The sequence below is a fragment of the Ovis aries genome, chromosome 11 (genome assembly GCF_016772045.2).
Source record: "Ovis aries strain OAR_USU_Benz2616 breed Rambouillet chromosome 11, ARS-UI_Ramb_v3.0, whole genome shotgun sequence".
NCBI classification, from domain to species: domain Eukaryota; kingdom Metazoa; phylum Chordata; class Mammalia; order Artiodactyla; family Bovidae; genus Ovis; species Ovis aries.
The window spans coordinates 8,810,411-8,830,543 of NC_056064.1; the positions used below are offsets into that span (position 1 = coordinate 8,810,411).

At 49.3% G+C, this 20,133-nt stretch overlaps 1 pseudogene; it reads left to right on the forward strand.

Annotated features, from left to right (window-relative positions):
• The first annotated feature begins 6,991 nt into the window (after window positions 1-6,991).
• On the forward strand, window positions 6,992-19,980 carry LOC106990716 (eosinophil peroxidase-like; annotated as a pseudogene).
• Window positions 19,981-20,133: the final 153 nt, after the last annotated feature.

The following is a 20,133-nucleotide window of genomic DNA, read 5'->3' on the forward strand; positions in this document are numbered from 1 at the left end:
TCCAGGCAAGAACACTGGAGTGGGTTGCCATTTCCTTCTCCAGTGCATGAAAGTAAAAAATGAAATGAAGTCACTCAGTCATGTCCAACTCTTAGCGACCCCATGGACTGCAGCCTTCCAGGTTCCTCCGCCTGAGGGATTTTCCAGACAAAAGTACTGGAGTGGGGTGCCATTGCCTTCTCTGTCACAGCATGGTAGCTTCCAAAGGACAAGTGTCCTAAGAGAGAGAGAACCATGTGGGAGCTCAGTTCTTTTTACATCTAACCTCGGAAATCACGCAGCATCACTTCCACCACATTCTATTAGACAGAGTGAACAATCAAGGAAGGGGAATTAGACTCCATTTTTTGAATGAGGAATATCAAATGATTTGTGGGCATACCTTTAAATTACCAGCAATTGGATAGGAATCAGATCATGAAAGAGTTTTAATTTTATTCTAACTGCAAGGAAAGTATTAGGAGGGTTTGGGTGTAGAAAGGAGTGGTAGCACTATAAAATTTACATTTTAAATAGGCAATATTGGTTTCTGGGCAGAGGATGGTGACAGGGTCAAACCTGGTGGAGTGGATTAAGAACTTGACTTGGATTCAAATTCAAGTTCCTACACTAATCAGCTGTTCATTTCAGTCACCCAGTCGTGCCCGACTCTTTGCGATTCCATGGACTGCAGCACGCCAGGCCTCCCTGTCCATCACCAACTCCTGGAGTTTGCTCAAACTCATGTCCATCGAGTCAGTGATGCCATCCAACCTTCTCATCCTCTGTCATCTTGGGTTTATATGGATTTATCTAGAGTTTTTCCTTCCTCAGACCTGCAAGGGCATGTTTGTTTCATGCTTCTCCTTTGTTAGATGGCTGTTTTTGTTCACTACTATAACCCTACCACCAGCACAGGCCCTGGATTGTGAAGACTCTCTATAAATTTTGGTCAAAAACATAAACAAATAAATAGTACTGTAAACCCCTCATTAGTCCTGGAAGATGGTATACATCAGCCCAATCAGCTTTCAGTAATTGGGAGAAGCGTCAGGGGAGCACCTGGCTCCATCTCTTCTGGGATAATCCTGTGGCCACGCTGGATGTGAGCCCTGATTCCATCATCACTGCCCAGATGGCTACAAAGGAAGCGAAGACCTCCCCTAGCCCAGAGCCCAGTATAAGTACAAATCCAGGGCAGCCCACTCTGATGTCAAGTCATGTTGCATTCATGAGACTTGTGCCCTCCAGGGACGGGGAAGAGCAGAGAAGGGTCTCATTTCTCCCCATGACCATCTCAGAAGACTGAATTAGGGGTGTAGGGTGGGAAGAGGGGAGAGAGAGAGCAGCCCTCACTTAGCACAGAGGGCTCTGGCTAGCGGATTGTCTGCCCTTGACATTGGATGCTGACACCTGCCACCTCCAGTGCTGCCAAGACACTGGGACCATTGACCCCCAAGGTCATAACCACACCAGAAGCTGAGGAGGCTGTGACTGGGGTGGGGCGGGACAGGCAGGGATAAAACCTGTACAGTCTTTCACGTCATCATTTGCATTTTTGAGCCTTCTAAATTATAAGTGCCCCAGGCAGAGACTATTGCATTCAACGGGGTGTCTAAATTCCTACAGCTTTCAGGCATTCATTCTTTCCGGAAGTATTGAGATGCCAGGAGGCAAAAATGGACGCCTCAGGCCCTTTCTGGTGGCAGCTGTGCAGCCAACACTCTCAGGCTCCGGGATGCCTCTCCTGCCCGCTTTGCTCCAGACTGGCTTTCATCCCACGTGCAGTGGCCACCCTAGAGGTGGGGAGTGGGGATGGGAATGGGAGCAGCCAGGGCGGCCTGTCAGCACCCCCTCCAGGCCCTCTTTGGGGGACCTTCTCAAGCCTGAGGCCCCCTCCCAGCCTGTGTGAGGAGGCTATCTCATCAGGTCTCACCCAAACTTGGGAGAGTCAGACCCAGGTGGAGAGCCCTTCCTGGCTCCAAGATTGTGCCTGCTGTTTCCTCTGTCCCCCAACAATAAAGCTAAGGTCTCAGGCAGCCGAACCTGCCTCACAGCAGTGTTATGAGAACTCAGTTCCTGAGCCAGGGGGAGCAGGAAGGCTAGGAGAGTCAGACCCAGGTAGAGAGCCCTTCCTGGCTCCAAGATTGTGCCTGCTGTTTCCTCTGTCCCCCAACAATAAAGCTAAGGTCTCAGGCAGCCAAACCTGCCTCACAGTGGTGTTGTGAGAACTCAGCGAGAACTCACAGAGAATGGGCTGGCGGACAGCAAGAACAATGGATCACCCTGAACCAGCTGCAATCCCTGTTACTGGAACCCCACCTCCAGGCCTGTTACCCAACCAGTGGCAGTGTCCTCCAGCTCTTATGCCCCACAGAACCTGAGGTGTAAGACAAATGGGCTCCAGGTGTGGTATTTACAATGGGCCTTCTGTTCACATCTCCTGGAGTGAGAAGAAGAGAGCTCCAGGCCCCCATTTTCATTTCTGGAAGCAAGAGACAAACAGGCTCCAAGACTACACATTTATTACTAGACTCCTGCTATATTTTGAGATCTATACCTTGATACAAAAACCAGCAACAGGAATAGGGTAAATAACTGGACACTGGGCATTTTTATGGCAGGAAAAGGGTGGGACTAAACCCTTTTAAAAGATTAAAGGTCACACACGTCCCATCCTTGGGGCAAGGAAGACACTGCCCTTGCTCCAAAGTCTTCATGGATTCAAAAAGGTAGGGGATGCCAGGCCATAATAAGTCTTGCTACCCCCACCCATAAGCCTTTTCTGTGACATCCATCTCCACTGAGGGGGGCGTGTGCACCCAGAGGAGAGGCCCAGAGGCAAATTAGTCATGGGGTCAAAACAACACAACTGGCCACAAAGAAGACAGACCCGGAAGACTGGCCCCTTAAAGAGGACTTAAACTTTCCAAGAGTGCAACTCTCTCTGAGTTTGCCTGTGCATCTTTCCACATGTACTTATCTTTTCAACAAACTTTTTACTTTACTCTTTACCTTCTGCCTCCTTGCCTGAATTTGTTCTCGACAAGGCAGGCAAGAATGAAGTATTCGGGCCCTCACTGCTGGCCCCTGTGGTCCAGTGGTTAGGACTCCCCATCCCAGAAACAAAGACCTTGCTTCCAGCTACTGCTCACTGCTGCTTGCTGCAAGCTGCCACTTACTGCGGCCTGCCTCCGAGATCAAACCTTCTCACTCCTCACGTTGCTCATGTACAGCAGGGTCTGCCTGGTGAGAAAGCTCAGGGCCCTCCTTCCCTGCCCCAGGCCCTGCCCTTGGGAGTTTCCTGTCTGATGGAGGAGGCGAGGGCAGGAGGGAGGAGAAGGGAGGTGCACTGGCCCTCAGTTGACCCTCATCCCTAGCCTGGACCTGCACATCTATAATGCTCACCAGGACTGCTCCTGCCTCCTAAATATCCCTGCCCTTTGCTGATATTACCAGCTGATCAGAGAGGTTAGGCAGTGGGGGTGGCATGGTGGGCTCCAAAGCCAGCTCGCCAAGGCCCCACAGTGAGTTTTTCCTGATTTCACTAAAAACAGAACATTCAGAGCTGCCTCTCTCAGGGGAGTCTTCGGCTCTAGAGCACACACATATACACCGGCACACACGTGCACACCCCAGCCTGCCCCGGCCTCAAGCACAGCCTGCAGCCACAGCCACAGTCCCTTAGGCCCCCGCCAGCCCTCAGTGTTCCTGTTATAATAACAGAGCCAAGGGCCTCATTCCCAGGAATCCCTGGGACCAGGCCCTCAGTCCTGGCCACCACAGTGTCTCCTCGGGGGTCACTGGAGCTGAGTAGATAAAGAGCTCCAATCAGACCTGTGGCCAACAGTTCCAACAGGCCTGGCAGATGGTTCCTGTGAAAGTGGTTGCAGAATCTCGAGGTTTCAAGAGGGCCAGAGGAGGGCAGGAAGAAAGGATCTTGGGAGTCTCAGCTGAAAGATGCCAGGATGGGAAGGCTCCCTCATGGTCAAGGATCTGGGGGTCAGCCTGGCAGGGCCAGGGCCACAGCATCCACTGCCCCAGGGCTGGCCTGGCCCAGGAGCCACAACACCCCTGACCCGACTCACCAGGTCTTAAAGGATGTACAGCACAAATCCACCCCTGACCCAAGAGCTGTGACAAGAGAGGTCACAGTTGTGTCCCTTCCACAAATACCTGTTCAGGACCTGCCAGGCAGTGGGTTAGGTGCTGAGGCTACAGTGAGCTACACAAGAGGCACGGGTCTTCTCTGTGTGCCTGCCTCTCAGAAACCTAGATTCAAGCACTGAAATACATGTGTAATCACAAAGATGCTAAGCTCTAGGAAAGGAGCTGTAAGAGCTAGGATCAGGAAAACCTGGCTTCCCGAGTCATGGCCAGTGGGTGGGGACTGGAAGGTGAGCAGGAATCACCAGGCACAAAGGGAAAGGGGCCTTTGTGTTGAGACCCTTCGTGGCAGGAGGCCTGTCTCTGGAGCTGAAGTCAGGGGGTGTGGGAGGGGTGGTTAGAGGACAGAGGAACAAAGAGAAGAGATGGGGCTCTGGAGAGGAGAGGTGGAAGGAGCCAGACTGGGTAAGTCCAGGGAGAGCCCGTCTCCTTAGGAGACGCTGCGTGGAGGGCCAGGAGGAGTCCTAGAGGGGCCAGCATGCTGGGACCAGCGGGGTCAAGTCCCTCGTGGCCTCATATGGCCACAGTCACCAGGGAGGGATGGAGGGAGTGCAGTTTGGGATCTGGCTGGTTTGGACCGCAGTCCCCAGACGTTCCCGACCCTTCCTACAGCCCCCTTATTCCTAGTGTCCAGGCAGCCTCATCCCCTGTCCCCCTGTTAGGTAGTTAGAATAGGAAAAAACAGGAGTCCAGAATGGTGATGGCTAAAAGATAAGGAAGGAAAAAGCCCATGAAAATAGAGCAAAGGACGGTCGGGGACCAGAGTGAGGACCTCAGGTAGAATGAACAGCGCTCCTGGCTAGCCCAATTTACATAGGGCCGGCCCAGGGGGGAGGGAAAAAAAACATAAAAAGGGGAGCCAAAGGGCCTGGGGGCTCTCTTCCTCTCCCCTGCTCTCAGGCGCACTCCCCCACTCTCTTCCCTTCACATCTTTGGGGGAGATAGATTTTCCTGCTATGTTCTAAACAAAATAGAGCTGTAACACGGAGCTATAACACTGATCTGTCCAAAAGCTATAACACGGTCTGTTTGAGACCTGAGAGCTATAACACGGTCGGTCCGAGAGCTATGACACGCCGAGTTCTCTAACGTCCGTGGCTTCAAATTTTTGTTGAGACGAGACAGACAGAACCGAGGAAAATACACTCGCCTGACAGCCCCAAGTGATCTTTTTGATGAGTTTCACTACAAATCTTTTTCTCGTGTGGCTCCATCTTGGACCCTCATTTTGCTCATTTTTTTTTACCCGAGAAGAGCTCTCCCGCATGACTCCCTAACCCCTGAGGTCCAACCGTTACCGAGTCATGCTCACTCTGCTTGCCGCAGGATAAGCCAATAAGTCTGGGAGATGAGGTGTTGAGGCAAGGGATATGACTTTATTCAGAGAGCTGTTTGATGGCAGACTAATGTCTCAAAACAATCAGCTTGTGGGCACCTGGATGCCAGGTTCTTTTATGGATCAGAGATGAGGGGAGGTGAGGAAACAAAGTGAAAAGACCATTTAATTCTTGCAAATATTTCCTAGACCGGCAGGGGGATGTGTTAGTTTCACTGTCTTATAGTCATTGCATGGGTGGTGTGAAATGGAATATCTCCCGTCATATCACAAAAATGCCGTAGCTATCTGCAATTCCAGCCCCTCAAAAGTGAATTTCTGAGCTGGTAAGCAGCAGATAAGTGGAGCCATTTCCCACACAAAGAACTCACAAAGAATGTCACAGTCCTTCACAGGTGGGTAGGGTCAGGCTATCTTGCTGTGAGCCAAACAAAGGCACCCTAGCCCAAGGGTCAGGCGAAGGGGGACGGGGGCAGGTCTCCTTGAGGCAGGCCATTATGTATGCCTCTAATAAGAAAAGTGGCAAAATAAAAGCTAAAATCACAGAAAAAGATTTAGTACAGAGTCAAAATTAACCCACCTGGGTTACATAGCCAGGCCCTGAGCCTGTGAGGAGCCTGGTCCATCCCCAGCAATGGGTTCTGGATTCCACATATAGAGGGAGGAGCTCATACAGGCCTCATAGGGAGCCAAGCTTCCCAAACAGCCCACCCAGGGGATTGTCCCACCCTGGCCCCCATGCTCAATGGACCACCCATTCTCATATCCCTCGGGCAGCACAGCTCCTGGCCTCTCGGCCTTGCACCAGAGATAGTCACGGGGCCCACCTAGTGCCCACCCAAAGGCTCCAAGTCACCACCCTGTGGCCCCCAACCTCCTGCGCCACTCCACCTAACTGGCCTAATGGGGTCAAGACCCTGGGAGCCTCAAATTGTCACCTGGAGAAGGTGGAAATCCTATTTGGTGGGGAAAGGGACATGTCCTCCTTTCCAGTGTGAAAAAGGGTGTTTGATTTCATACAGCTGAGCCAGGATAGAACAGGACACAGTTTACTTACGTTCCAAACACTGCTTGCAAACATTCCAAACACTGACAGGCCCAGGGTACTGGGTCCACAGCTGCAAACAGGGTAGGGCCTGGTGTCTCTATGGCCAGTCCAAAAGGGGACAGCATGCCTTCAGTACAACCAATTATGTGGGGCAATGCCATGTTGGTAGAGAGCTTCCCTTCCATCTCGCCTTCTGTCTGTTTGTCCTGACTGTTCAGCTGGGGCTCTGCTGGGTGGTGTGCTTTCTCCCTCCAGCCCCCATTCCTCCTCTGCTGGGCAGCATCAAGCAGCACCTTCGCAGGCTCGGCCAGCCCCATGGACCTCCTGTCCTCCTTCAAACAACCGGTAGCAGCCACCAGGACAGTTGTTCACATGGCCTTGGGGCTGCTGGAAGAAAAGTTACAACTCCAGGCGTCCAGATCCTTCAGTGTCGCTGGTACTGTGGAGTGGAAGAAAGCCAGATGGCGGGGAAAGGGGTGAGGGTGCAGGATACATTCCTTGGGGTGTTGGGAGGGGAGAGGAAAGGGATGGGAGGTATGGAACAGACCTGCTCAAGAAGCTGGAACCCTGCCCACCAGCCCACCCCGAGATGTGCTAATGAACCCCAGCTGCGGCTGCTGTCCCAGGCCAGTGACTGCGCTCCCAGGAAGAAGCTGAGAAGCGCAGTCACCAATATCGCACCATCACCAGGAGATGCAAAAACAAGTGGGTGCTGGAGTGGCACCTGACCTGGGAGGGGGTCGGATCCGCCCGCCACTCCTTCCCAACCCTGCTGACCCCAACACACCCCCTGCTGCGGGAGGAGACCCTGGCTGGGGGTCTCCAACCAGCCTCTGGCATGCGAACGAAGACAGGCTGTCTCTCCCCTTCGGCTGGACCCCGGCAAGAGGTGCAACAGCTTGCCCCTCCCCGTCGTGAGTCAGGACTGAGGGGCTGGAGGATACTTCATCTCTTCTAAACGTGGGGAACAGAAGCACAGCCAGAGTCGGCCAGACAGGGCTTGAACCAGGCTCTCCTGTGGGCTGGCAGATAACTCTGGGCAAGGACTCCAGCTGAGTCAGTTTCCTCAGCTGTAAAACAGCTGTAAAACCCACTCCAGATTACTGTTATGACTATTAAGGTCCTTGATATAAACATCAATGTAGGATGTGATATAGTAGCACTTGAGTTTCCCTGGTGGCCTAGACAGTAAAGAATCCACCTGCAATGCAAGAGACCCAGGTTTGACCTCTGGCTTGGGAAGATATTAGTAGTAGCCATTATAGTACTGTTTCTTCTGAAAGAATTCATGTCAAAGTACCTTCAAGAGCAATACAACTTAATGTAGCTCCATGTATTGACCTATCTCTCATTTAACAATTTATCAATTTTATATTCATATGTCAATATCACAATCTATCATCTATCCATCTGTCATCATCTATTTATCGATTTTTCTTCCATTGCTCATTCCATCTATCCAATTCTCTATCATCCATCACCTAGCAACCAACCCTTACGTCTCTCAATCAGTTCTATTATCTAATTATCCATTAGTCTGTATAAATCGATCTATCATTTATCTCTCTGGAGGAGCTGGTGGGGTCTGAGTCAGCCAATCTAGTCTGTTCTCCTTTCTTTCCTCCTGGAATCCTCAGAAGCCAGGATGGAGAGCATCTCTGTAGGAATGACAGCCACACAGGAAGTGGGACAAAGCAGGAAAAGGGAGGGGAGGGTGGGAGAGGAGGAGAGGCTGTGTTAACGCCAGCGGGGACAACCTGTCGCCCCCTGAGTTCTGGGTTGGCTCTGACATGTGTGGGGTCAGAGCCCCACACTGATTGCTCTCCCCACCAGGTCCAGGCTGTCTCCAACCAGATCATGCACTTCTGCTGCGAGAGGCTGACCTCTGACCACGCCAGTCCCTTAAGTTCATGCAGTGTGGCCAGTTCATTGGCTGTGACTTGGACTTCCCCGCTGAGTCCCCAGCCTTCACTGAGGGTATCGACTGTGAGAGCACCTGTGCCCAGCTGCCCTCCTGCTTCTCTATCAAGGTACTGCAGTCTCCCAGGCTCCATCCCCGGCCAAGAGCTGGGAAGCCTAGAGCACCTGCCTTAGGGAGCTGCCTGAGATGCTGGAGTATCAGACAGCAACAAGACGCACAGTCGGACACACACACCTGGTTCTGTATGTGTTGGAGGGGTGAGGGGAGGGCAACCTGCCCGGAGGTTCAGTGCAGGCTTCACAAAAGGGGAAACAATTGAGACTGGCATTGAGCTGTGGGTGGCATTCCAGCAGGGGAAGCCTCAGGACTGCTGCTTTTGGAAGCCTTTAAAGTCTCTTAGCGCTTGTCCTTCCCTCCCTCTGGGGTGGGCCGAGGCCCCTGCAGTTCCTACAAATTCCTGGGTCCGGTTGGGAGGACAGTGCTCTGCTTCATGCTGAGAGCAAGGATGCTGCAGGACACTAGGGAAGAAAAGATGGACTCCAGGGAGCAGAGCCTCTGCTGGGCACGGAGCCGCCCCCCTTCCCCCACCCCTCGACACACGTACATGTTCACTCACCCTTACTGTTCTCACAGTGTGTCATGTGAGGGCCCCTGGCTGGCTCCTTCCTCCGGCTTCTCTGGGGAGCCATCCGCTATCTTCCTAGTACCATTACTGACTTCACCGCTGGCTCAGATGGTAAATAATCTGCCTGCAATGCAGGAGACCTGGGCTCAATCCTTGGATCAGGACGATCCCCTGGAAAAAGGCATGGTAACCCACTCTAGCATTCTTGCCTGGAGAATCCCATGGACAGAAGAGCCTGGTGAGCTACAGACTATGGGATCGCAGAGTCAGGCTTGACTGAGCAACTAGCACTTCTGACTTTTAAATCTAACACAGCAAACACCACCTTAATTTAAAGTTACATTACTCTATGTGCAGGTCTGTGTTCAATGAACTGCCAGCTTCCTGCAGCCTGTCTGGAGTTTTCTTCACGATCTCCAAGGCACCCAGCACAGAAAGGGGCTGATGGCTGCTGAACTGAGTGGCGTGAAAGCAGCACAAGCCTTCATGTCAGAGAACTAGTTTCCACTCCCCTCTCTCCCCCTGAGGAGCTGTCCTTCCTCTCTCTGAGCCTCAGTTTCCCTGTCTGTAACATGAGGATCTAAGGCCTCATCCATGTCTAACCTTTCATGACGCCATAGCACCAAGTGCTAAGGATGCTTAGGTAACCTGATGAGCAGCCTTTGTTTGGATGAGTCAAGGAGGATTTCCTGGAATAAGAGAGTTTTTGCTTTTGTTTTTAATTGGAGTATAGCTGCTTTGCATGTTATATTAGTTTCTGCCGTAAAACAACTTGAATCAGCTATATGCCCCGTCCCTCCCGAGCCTTCATCCCACTCCTGTAGGCATCACGGAGGCTGGAGCTGAGCTCCTGTGTTATATATAGAGTAGCAAGGAAGGGAGTTTTGGGCAAGGCTCTGAAGCACGTGGGGGATGACCTGGAGGGGTGAGCTTGCTCAGGAAGGGCCCCCATGTAAGTGACTCCTCTTCCACCTCAGACCCCGCCCAATGACCCACGCATCGCCAGTCAGCAAGACTGCATCTCCTTCTTCTGCTTGGTACAAAAGCAAAAACAAAGTCCACAACCAGATCAATGGACTCACCTCCTTCATGGACGCCAGCATGTTGTATGGCAATGAGGTCGCCCTCGCCATGTAGCTCCGCAACCAAACCAAGGTCCTGGGGCTTCTCACACTCAGCACCCGCTTCCAGGACAACAGCCAGGCCCTGCTGCCCATTGACAACCTGCACAATGACCCTGCCTCCTCGCTGACCACTTAGCATGCATCCCTTGCTTCCTGGCAGGTCAGACTTGGGGGTGGACAGTCTTGTCTCCCTAGGAAAGAGCCAGTCCCAGGTGCCAGGAGGGGAAGCCCAGAGGGTACTCTGTGGGGGGTACTTGGCTTCAGACCTCAATATTAGGCGCATAGATCTGTGCGTGGTTCCCAGAATCAGTATGTCGGAAAGAGTTCTGCAAAACCAGTGTGTGTCCAGAGATCATTGCTTGACTCTCTGCACCAATAAGGGCCTCATCCCCTACGCAGTCCATCTGGAGTGGTGCTGATTGTTTCAAAAGCCTGCCTCATATTGATCCAGCGTCCATCCGTTGCTCTTCACTGAGCTTCTAGACCCTCAGAGAAGAAGCTCTCTCTCTTTTTCTCAGTAATAGCCTCTTTAATTTCCTGAAAGCAGCTTTCACTTCCACTAATAATTTTTCTACTGTAGGTTAAATTTCCTTAGGAGCCAGTTTCCTCCCTGCACTAGCTAGACACTGGCATTTGGTACCTTCTTCCAGATGCATAATCCAAAATTTCCTGGGGGTCTTTCCCCTCTCCTCTGCTCTCTATCATCATGACGGCCATCACTTCTGGTTATTTAAGATATTTGAACGTGCCATCTCTCATCCTTATAGCTGCCCTGAAAAGGCAGCATTAGCATCACCCTCGTTTTGCAGCCGAGAAGCTCAGCGAAGACAACTAACGCACCCCAGAGCAGAGTGTCCGATGGCAGAGTCCACATGGGGACTGGAGTCAGTGCAGTGGCCAGGTCTGGGCTCTTTCCACTCCGCACTACCACCTCCTTCATAGGGAGTTGGCTCCAGCCCCCTTTCTCAGGACTGCATGTTTCTTTGTTTCTGTTAAGAGCAGCAGGCTGCTTGGTCTGCATAAGAGTAGATTGATTAAGACCACACACAAGGGCTTAGCTCAAAAACAGCAAATGACCGTGTGTAAGGCCACCTTCAGGACAGCACTTTCCCTCTTGGCCTCGAGGAGAAGGTCTGGCTACAGAAACAGGCTCTGCTTGACTCTCCTTTTTTCTCCTTCCCTGGGGCTCCCTGGGGAGAGCAGCATGATACAAAGCCCAAAGCTAAGGAGAAGTCCAGCCCCCAGGAGAGACCCTGCAGAGGGATGCAACTCACCGGACAGGTGGACTCAGTCTCAAAGGCAAGGCTCCTAGAATCACCCAGGACCCCCACCAGCCTTGGCTCTGGTCATCCTGCCAAGCAGAATCATCAAGCAGAGGTTTTCCTTCCCCAAACCAGCAGCTGCCCCATGCTTGCCCACTGTACACAAATCCCTTCTAGGAACTTAGGGAGCTGAGACTTAGGCAACCCTGTCCTCCCCCTCCGGGCTGTTGTGTGGGTCAGTGGAGCCTCACAGCACAACTGAGGAGATGGAGGTCCAGTGGGGGCCAGGAATTTGTCACAAGTCACTAAGTCTCACCACCTGTTTCTAGTCCCCAGAGCTGTGTGTGTCTGCCTTAGCAGAAAGACATTTCTCTGGGAAGGGCTGTGGTGACTCTGAACTTGGGGTTTTCAAGGTGATACCCGGTCAACTGAAACCCCAAAACTGGCAGTCATGCACACTTGGCTGGTGACTGAGCTGAGATGCCTGGATCCCCAGTGGACTGGAGACAAGCTGTACCAGGAGGCTAGGAAGATCGTGGGGGCCGTGGTCCAGGTAGGAGACCGTGGGCCCCAGCATCCCTTAGGAGCCATGAGAAGGCACAAACCAGAGAGATGTGCCTCAAGTCAACTAGGGTGATTGGGGGTGTTCCTGATCCCTGTACCCTCAACTCTGCCACTAATTCGCTCTGTGACCCTGTTCATGTCATCCTACCCCTCTGGGCGTCAGTATCCCTCATCAGACAATGGGACATTAACACTGTCACAATTAACATAATGCCAAGAAAGAATCAAGGTGTCTGAGCACCCCTTCGAAAAAGCAAAAAATCTGTCCGAAGACAGTGGAGTAGGTGGGCAGCCACTAAAGTAACTTTCCTCCTCCATTTTTTCTTTCAGATCTTCACCTACCAGCACTTTCTGTCCCTGGTTCTGGGAGAGAACAGGGCTAGGAAAGCCCTGGGGCCCTCCCAGGGGGTACCATGCCAGTGTCTTCACTCTGGCCTTCCACTGCAGCCACACCACGCTCCAGCCCTTCATGTTCCACCTGGACAGCCAGTACCAGGCTTCAGCACCCAACCCCCGAGTCCCACTCAGCTCTGCCTTCTTTGCCAGCTGGCAGACTGTGTATGACAGTGACCAGGTTCCCCAGGGGCAGGTGGGAGTGGGGGTGGAGCCCAGCTTAGTGCCAGGAGGCCAGGCCTCTGCTGATTGTCTCCCCAGGACCGTGAAAATAAAGCAGGTGCTATCAAGACCTTCAGTCACGAGTCTGCCACCCCCTCCGGGATTAGAGGATTTCTAAAAGGGGAGGAGATGGGTGGCTATGGTCCTGAAAAGAGCTCGCCTTCCACTCCTTCTCAAAGAAGTGTGCGAGAGAGGAGACTTCTTGCCTTGTCAACTCCAGATTCCTACGTGTCCATCCAGGCTCCTGTTTTCTGATACAAACCTGGTAGATGCAAATGACTGGCTTGTCCAGCTCTGAGCTAGCTTGGCATCGTGTGATGACCTCTGGGCTTCCAAGAGGCTAGTCCGATCTGTGCTGTTCACACTCCCTGCCACCCAGTGGCATTGACCCCATCCCCTGAGGCCTCATGGCCACCACCCCTGCCAAGCTGAACCTTCAAGATTTCAGGTTAGTGATGAGCTCCAGGACCGGCGGTTTCGGCAAGTGAGAAGGACCAGGCTGGACCTGGCTGCTCAACATGCAGCGGCAGCTGGTACTACAGCCTTCCAGGGGAGGGGGCTGCCGGCCCCACCTCCCAGGCTGCCCCAGAGCAGGGCTGCTGGTGATGGTGGTGGGGAGCGGGGTGGGTCAGGGAAGATCCTTGGTGCCTCCCTTCTGACTGGGACTGTCTATAAGATGTGCTGAGGCTGATGCAGTAAAGCATCCCTGGGACCTCCTTTTTGCTGTCCTGCCATATCTTCTCCATTCTCACCAGCGTCTCTAGCTTTAGGGACACAACAGGTTGGACACAGGAGCTGAACAAAGACATCAGGACTTTCCAAGTAGAAAAAAAGAAGAAAAAAAACAAAAAAACAGTAGCTTTAAAAGGCATGGAAGAGCTGCCCCTGCCCACCACCCTGGCAAGGTCCAGGGAGGAAGTCCCAGGGATACAGAAACTGGATCTTGGCTCTGAGTGGGGAAGGGCAAAGAGCCTGAGAAGTAGGGAACCAGTGGAGTAAAAGTAAGCCTGCCTTAGTTGTTTGGTAAGGACACAAAAAGACTTTATCCCAGGAAAGAAGAAAACTTAGACACTTTGCTAGAATCTTTAATGGACATTAACTCTTCCAATCCTCCCAATGACCTTGCAAGCAGCTGTGACAGCCATTTTTATAGATGAGGAAATAAATTCAGAGACATCTAGTAACTGGCCCAAGCCCACATAACTAGGAAGTGGTACAACTTGAATCAGGTTCAAAATTTCTCCTTTTGTCCTCCTGTTCAGTTATTGAAAGTTATTGAGCTAATGGGTTCTTTCTTTGTTGTAACTCACTGCACCTTTGCTCCGCGAGAATGTAACTCTGTTTAATACTTTTTGAGGCTGACATAGATTAGAAATATAAAGAAAAAACACTTCAAGGGAAAATAAGTTTTCTGGTTGAGCAGCTTTTATCAAAAGAGGGTCATAAAATGTCCACAGGCCTCCAAGGCCAGAACCCATTAGCTCAATAATATGTTATTGTTGTTGTTCAGTCACCAAGTCTGTCTAACTCATTGCAACCCCATGGACTGCAGCACGTCCAGGTTCTCTGTCCTTCATCATCTCCCAGAATTTGCTCAGATTCATGGCCATTGAGTCAGTGATGTCATCTAACCATCTCATCCTCTGTTTCCCCTTCTCCTTTTGCCTTCAATCTTTCCCAACATCAGGGGCTTTTCCAGTGAGTTAGGTCTTTACATCAGGTGGCCAAAGTATTGGGGTTTCAGCTTTAGCATCAGTCCTTCCAATGAATATTCAGGGTTGAATTCCTTTAAAATTGACTAGTTGGATCTCCTTGCAGTCCAAGGGACTCTCAAAATTCTTCTCCAGCACCACAATTTCAAAGCATCATTTCTTCAGTGCTCAGCCTTCCTTATGGTTCAACTCTTGCATCCATACATGACTACTGGAAAAACCATAGCCTTGACTATAATGGACCTTTGTTGGCAAAGTGATGTCTCTGCTTTTTCATATGCTGTCTAGGTTTGTCATAGCTTTCCTTCTGAGAAGAAAGCATCTTTTAATTTAATGGCTGCAGTCACCATCTGCAGTGATTTTGGAGCCCAAGAAAATAAAGTCTGTCACTGTTTCCACTTTTCCCCCTTCTATTTGCTATGAAGTGATGGGACCAGATGCCATGATCTTAGTTTTTTGAATGTTTGGTTTTAAGCCAGCTTTTTCTCTCTCCTCTTTCACCCTCATCAAGAGACTCTTTAGTTCCTCTTTACTTTCTGCCATATGAGTGATATCACCTGCATATATGAGGTTCTTGATGTTTCTCCCAGCAGTCTTGATTCCAGCCAGTGATTCATCCAGACTGGCATTTTTCAGGATATACTCTGCATATAAGTTAAATAAGCAAGTGACAATATACAGCCTTGTCATACTCCTTTCCCATTTTTGAACCAGTCAGTTATTCTATGTCCAGTTCTAACTGTTGATTTTGACCTGCATAGAGATTTCTCAGGAGACAGGTAAGGTGGTCTGGTATTCCCATCTCTTTAAGAATTTTCCACAATTTGTTGTGATCTGCACAAAGGCTATGCTAAAGCATAGTCGATGAAGCAAAAGCAGATGTTTTTCTGGAAACCCCTTGCTTTCTCTGTGATCCAACAAATGATGACAATTGGTCTCTGAATCCTCTGCCTTTTCTGAATGGAACTTGTTTATCTGGAAGTTCTAAGTTTACATACTGCTAAAGCTGAGGGATTTTGAGCATAACCTTACTAGTATGTGAAATGCGTGCAATTGTATGGTGCCAGGGTCCAGCCCCAGCATGATCCAGGAGTACCCTCAGGAGAGATGGCACCAGTGTCAGGAAAAAGAGAAAGAGAGAGAGAGAGAAAATGACACGGGGTGACCAAGCTTCAGTGAGTGAGGCCCATAACTGTATTTTCAAAAGGAACTTTTATACCTTGACTTGTACATAGAGGGAAATGAAAGGTGCAGTCATGCAGAGTCAGCCCAAACATTACATCTGTTTTGTCTTTATCGAAACCAGGATTTTTTCTGCATACCTTTCTCATAAACAATGTTGTGTACATTATCTTCTGGCCTTGGAGGCCTGTGGACATTTTATGACCCTCTTTTGATAAAAGCTGCTCAACCAGAAAACTTATTTTCCCTTGAAGTGTTTTTTCTTTATATTTCTAATCTATGTCAGCCTCAAAAAGTATTAAACAGAGTTACATTCTCGCGGAGCAAAGGTGCATTGAGTTACAACAAAGAAAGAACCCATTAGCTCAAAAGTCTGATGTGGTTAATTCCAAGGCTACTACTTGTTTTTCTTACATTCCAACTATGTTAACTAATGCACTCCCAGGTGCACAATGGATAAGGGATATGGGCACTTGGCAGCAAGCATTGGCTCAACAGTGAAATCCTACACCAGCACTATTCTAATAGTTTTTAACTCTTCAAAAGGCTCTATATTTTTAGAATGTTTTAGGCTTCCTGTGCCTCTCACAGTTGGGAGGCTGTGAACAATCACATGTGTAGCTGCAAGAGTCTGGATAAACCTGCCAAGCAAGCTAGAATGCCAACAGAGGGGGTTTGAATTGAAATTTTCCTTTCATACCCAAGAGACTTATTAGCTAGAGCCCTAAGCTGATTTTCTCCAGAGAAAGGTGGTTGGGGATAGCCCCCTGTTAACGTCAGAAGAGTTGATGAAAGGCATAAAATAGTCAGACAGACAGATTCTGGTTTGGGGGTAGATGCTCAAGTAGGTCCAGGGGATCCCTTGAGTCCTGATCCACCTTGCTCGTCAGGTCTCTTCCACATGACCTTGTCATGGGTGTGATCTCCCATGCTGGCTCCTGGCAGTATGGTAGTTTGAATATTCTTTGGCATTGCCCTTCTTGGGATTCTTTCTTATCCTGTGGCCACTGCTGAGTTTTCCAAATTTGCTGTCTTATTAAGTGTAACACTTTAACAACATCATCTTTTAGGATTTTAAATAGCTCAACTGGAATTCCATCACCTACACTAGCTTTATTCATAGCAATGCTTCCTAAGGCCCACTGAACCTCACACTCCAGGATGTCTGGCTTTAGGTGAGTGACCACAACATCATGATTATCTCATCATTAAGAACTTTTTTGTATCGTTCTTCTGTGTATTCTTGCTGCCTCTTCTTAATCTCTCCTGCTTCTGTTAGGTCCTTACCATTTCTGTCCTTTATCTTGCCATCCTTGGCATGAAATGTACCCTTGATATCTCCAATTTTCTTGAAGAGATCTCTAGTCTTTCTCATTCTATTATTTTTCTCTATTTCTTTGCATTGCTCATTTAAGAAGGCCTCCTTATCTTTCCTTGCTATTCTTTGGAACTCTGCTTCAGTTGGGTGTATCTTTCCCTTTCTCCCTTGCCTTTCACTTCTCTTCTTTTCTCAGCTATTTGTAAAGCCTCCTCAGACAACTAACATTTGCCTTCTTGAAATTTTCTGTGAGATGGTTTTTGTCATGTCTTCTGTACAATGTTACAAACCTCCATTCATAGTTCTTCAGGCACTCTGTCTACCAGATCTTATCCCTTGAACCTGTTTATTATTTCCACTATACAATTATAAGGGATTTTATTTAGGTCATATCTGAATGGCCTAGTGGTTTTCCCTACTTTCTTCAATTTAAGCCTGAATTTTGCAAGAAGGAGTTCATGATCTGGGCCACAGTCTGCTCCAGATCTTGTTTTTGCTGACTGCATAGAGTTTCTCCATCTTTGACTTCAAAGAATATAATCAATCTGATTTTGGTATTGACCATCTGGTGATATCTGTGTGTAGAGTTGTCTCTCATGTTGTTGGAGAAGGGTGTTTGCTATGCCCAGTGTGTTCTGTTGACATAATGATGTTACGGGAAGGCTTTGGCCAGAGCTTTGCTTATCTCTCCCTCTCCCTATCTCCTAATTTCCTGTCTAAATGCAACCTGAAGCCCCATCTCCCTCTGCTAATCTTTGGCAGTGTATAGTAAAGGGTGGGCAATTCCTAGTGCGTGCACCTAACACAGGACCAGGCAGGCACATAGCAGACACTCAAGAACCTGAGTGTCTTTCCTTCCCTCCATTTTGGTGCTCTGACAGAGTGGTGGCGCCTCCTGCTGGAGATCTGAGATTGCTAGCTGCCCAAGTTAACCACACAGCAAATTTCTGTTCCCTTTAAGCTGTTTCATCCTAGCTCTTACAGTCTCCACTAATCCCTTCCCAAGTCTAATACCCAGTCTGGAATTGGAAGGCCTGGTTTGAGCTCCATGGAATGGTGGGGGTGTCCTTGGAAAAGTCACAGTTGCTCAAGCTCAGCAAATACCCATTGATAACATGAGGATTATAAAGTACTTCAGAAATGTGAGGATCCTGAGGATATTCACACAGCAGTGCCTATTAATGGGAAACATCACATGGTTTTCCTTTGTTCAGCTTGGGGATGGTGTTTGGGAGTTGTAGTTCAGTGGACAGTGTTTGGAGTCTCTTTGGGTCATGGCAAAGCTATCTCTTATCCTGATGGTCCCATCATATCATGTGATTTGGTCCTGGTGTGGGATCCTGATGGCTGAGAAATCAATATGGCTAATCTTTGTTCATTTCTGAGTGGGTAAAAAATATTTTTAATTAAAATTTTAATTTTTAATTTAAAGTTTTAATTAATTAAAATTTAAAATTTTAATTTAAAACTTAATTTTAAATTATAGATATATAATTAATGTATCATAAATTTATCCTATAAAGTATATAATTCAGTGATTTTAGTATAAAGTTGTACATCATATGTAACATCAGAACATTTTCATCAGTCACAAAAGAAACAGTAATAATAGTCACTCCCCACCCCCACCCCAACCCCTGACAATTACTAATCTAGCTTTACGTTTGCCTATTCTGGACCTTTCATATAAATGGAATCACGCAGCAGGTGGTCGTCTTCTGAGCAGCTAAATTTTATCCATGCTCTTCATTTCTTGGTTTGTTCATTGACTTATTCAGTCATTCTACAAATCTGGGAGTCTTTATGTTCTGAGCACTGTCTTACTTATGCCTAGTTAATGCCATGATCGTATCATTGTGGTGGTGAGTGTTGGTTTACAACAGCTTCCTACATTAGGACCTACTCCACAGTGTACGCACAAAACACAGCTGTCTGCTCGAATTGAAAACCAGAGAGCAGTGGTTTGGTCTTTGGAAAATTCAAGGCCTCTTCTGCCAGCAGGGATTTTGTTCTGCCCAATATTGCCTGACCAAACAGCTCTCCTGGGACAAATCAGGACAAACTGTGGTGAGCAGACGCCAGTGGGAATCCGCAGGGGGAAGACAAAACTGCTCCTGCCCTTTGCCCTACAGGGTACAATGCTTAGAGGCACTTCTGCGGACTCTTTCAGCCTCAGAATCTGGCACAGCTTAGCCGGGTTCTGAAAAACAAGAGTCTGGCAAGGAAGTTCCTGTATCTGCACGGGACACCGGACAACTGCCATCTGAATCAGGGCCATCACAGAGCCTCTTTTGCCAGGGGCCCGAGTGGGGCCTCTTCTGGCTTGTCTTGAGAACCAGTTCCGAACAGCCCAAGATGGAGACAGGTAAGTGACCCTCCCCTAAAAGGACCAGCCCTGGAGGCAGGGCAGAAAGGCACTAGAATTTCAAGACTTGATGAGAGAATATTCTTTTTAGCTTCATTGCTTCCAAGTTCATAGGATCTGAGACCAGGAGGCTTGGTCAGAGGGAGAGAGGCCACTTGCTTAAGCTGGAGACACCTTTAACCCAGGAGACAAATGTCTCAGCCTGGCTCTTTCAGGCTTAAGGATCCCAGAAAACACAGGCATAACAAGCTATTAATAAATCTGATTTCCCACCACCAAGTTTGTGGTTTAAGACTTGACTCCTCATTTGGATTTGGCATTGACCTGGGTTCAAATCTAGTCCTGGATACTTAAAATTACTGTGCACTTAAAACCAAGGCAATTTATCTGACCGCTGAACACATTTCTTCCTTTATAAGATGGGAACCATACCTATTTTGCAGGGATTTTGGAGAATTGAATGAAATAATGTCGCCCTGTGGTTAAACTCCCTCACACACAGCAGGTGCTCACTTCTGTTCATCCCCCGTAACCTTCACCCATGTCTCTCCACTGTCCTGGTAGGTTCTTGGGGCAGAATTGAGGTGTTTTCACAGAGAGACAGCGCATGACCCCGAGCCACATCTTGTCTCGAACTATGTGTGACAACCCTGGTATCGCCACCTATCCAAGAGGCATCTTCAGGGCCAGCTCTGCCCCCAGGGCTTTGTGCCCTGCTCCTATATCCCCAGCCTGAACATATCTGCCTGCAGAGGCAAATGAAGCCTCCCCAGGTAAGGGGGCCTCCTCCCACAGCCTGGGCTGGCTCAGGACTTCACATCCAGCCCTGGACAGGACAGCCGAGTCCTTTCAGGCCTCTAAGCAGGAAACACAGAACTTGTCTTGAGGGACAGGACATGCTTTCCCAGTGGCTCC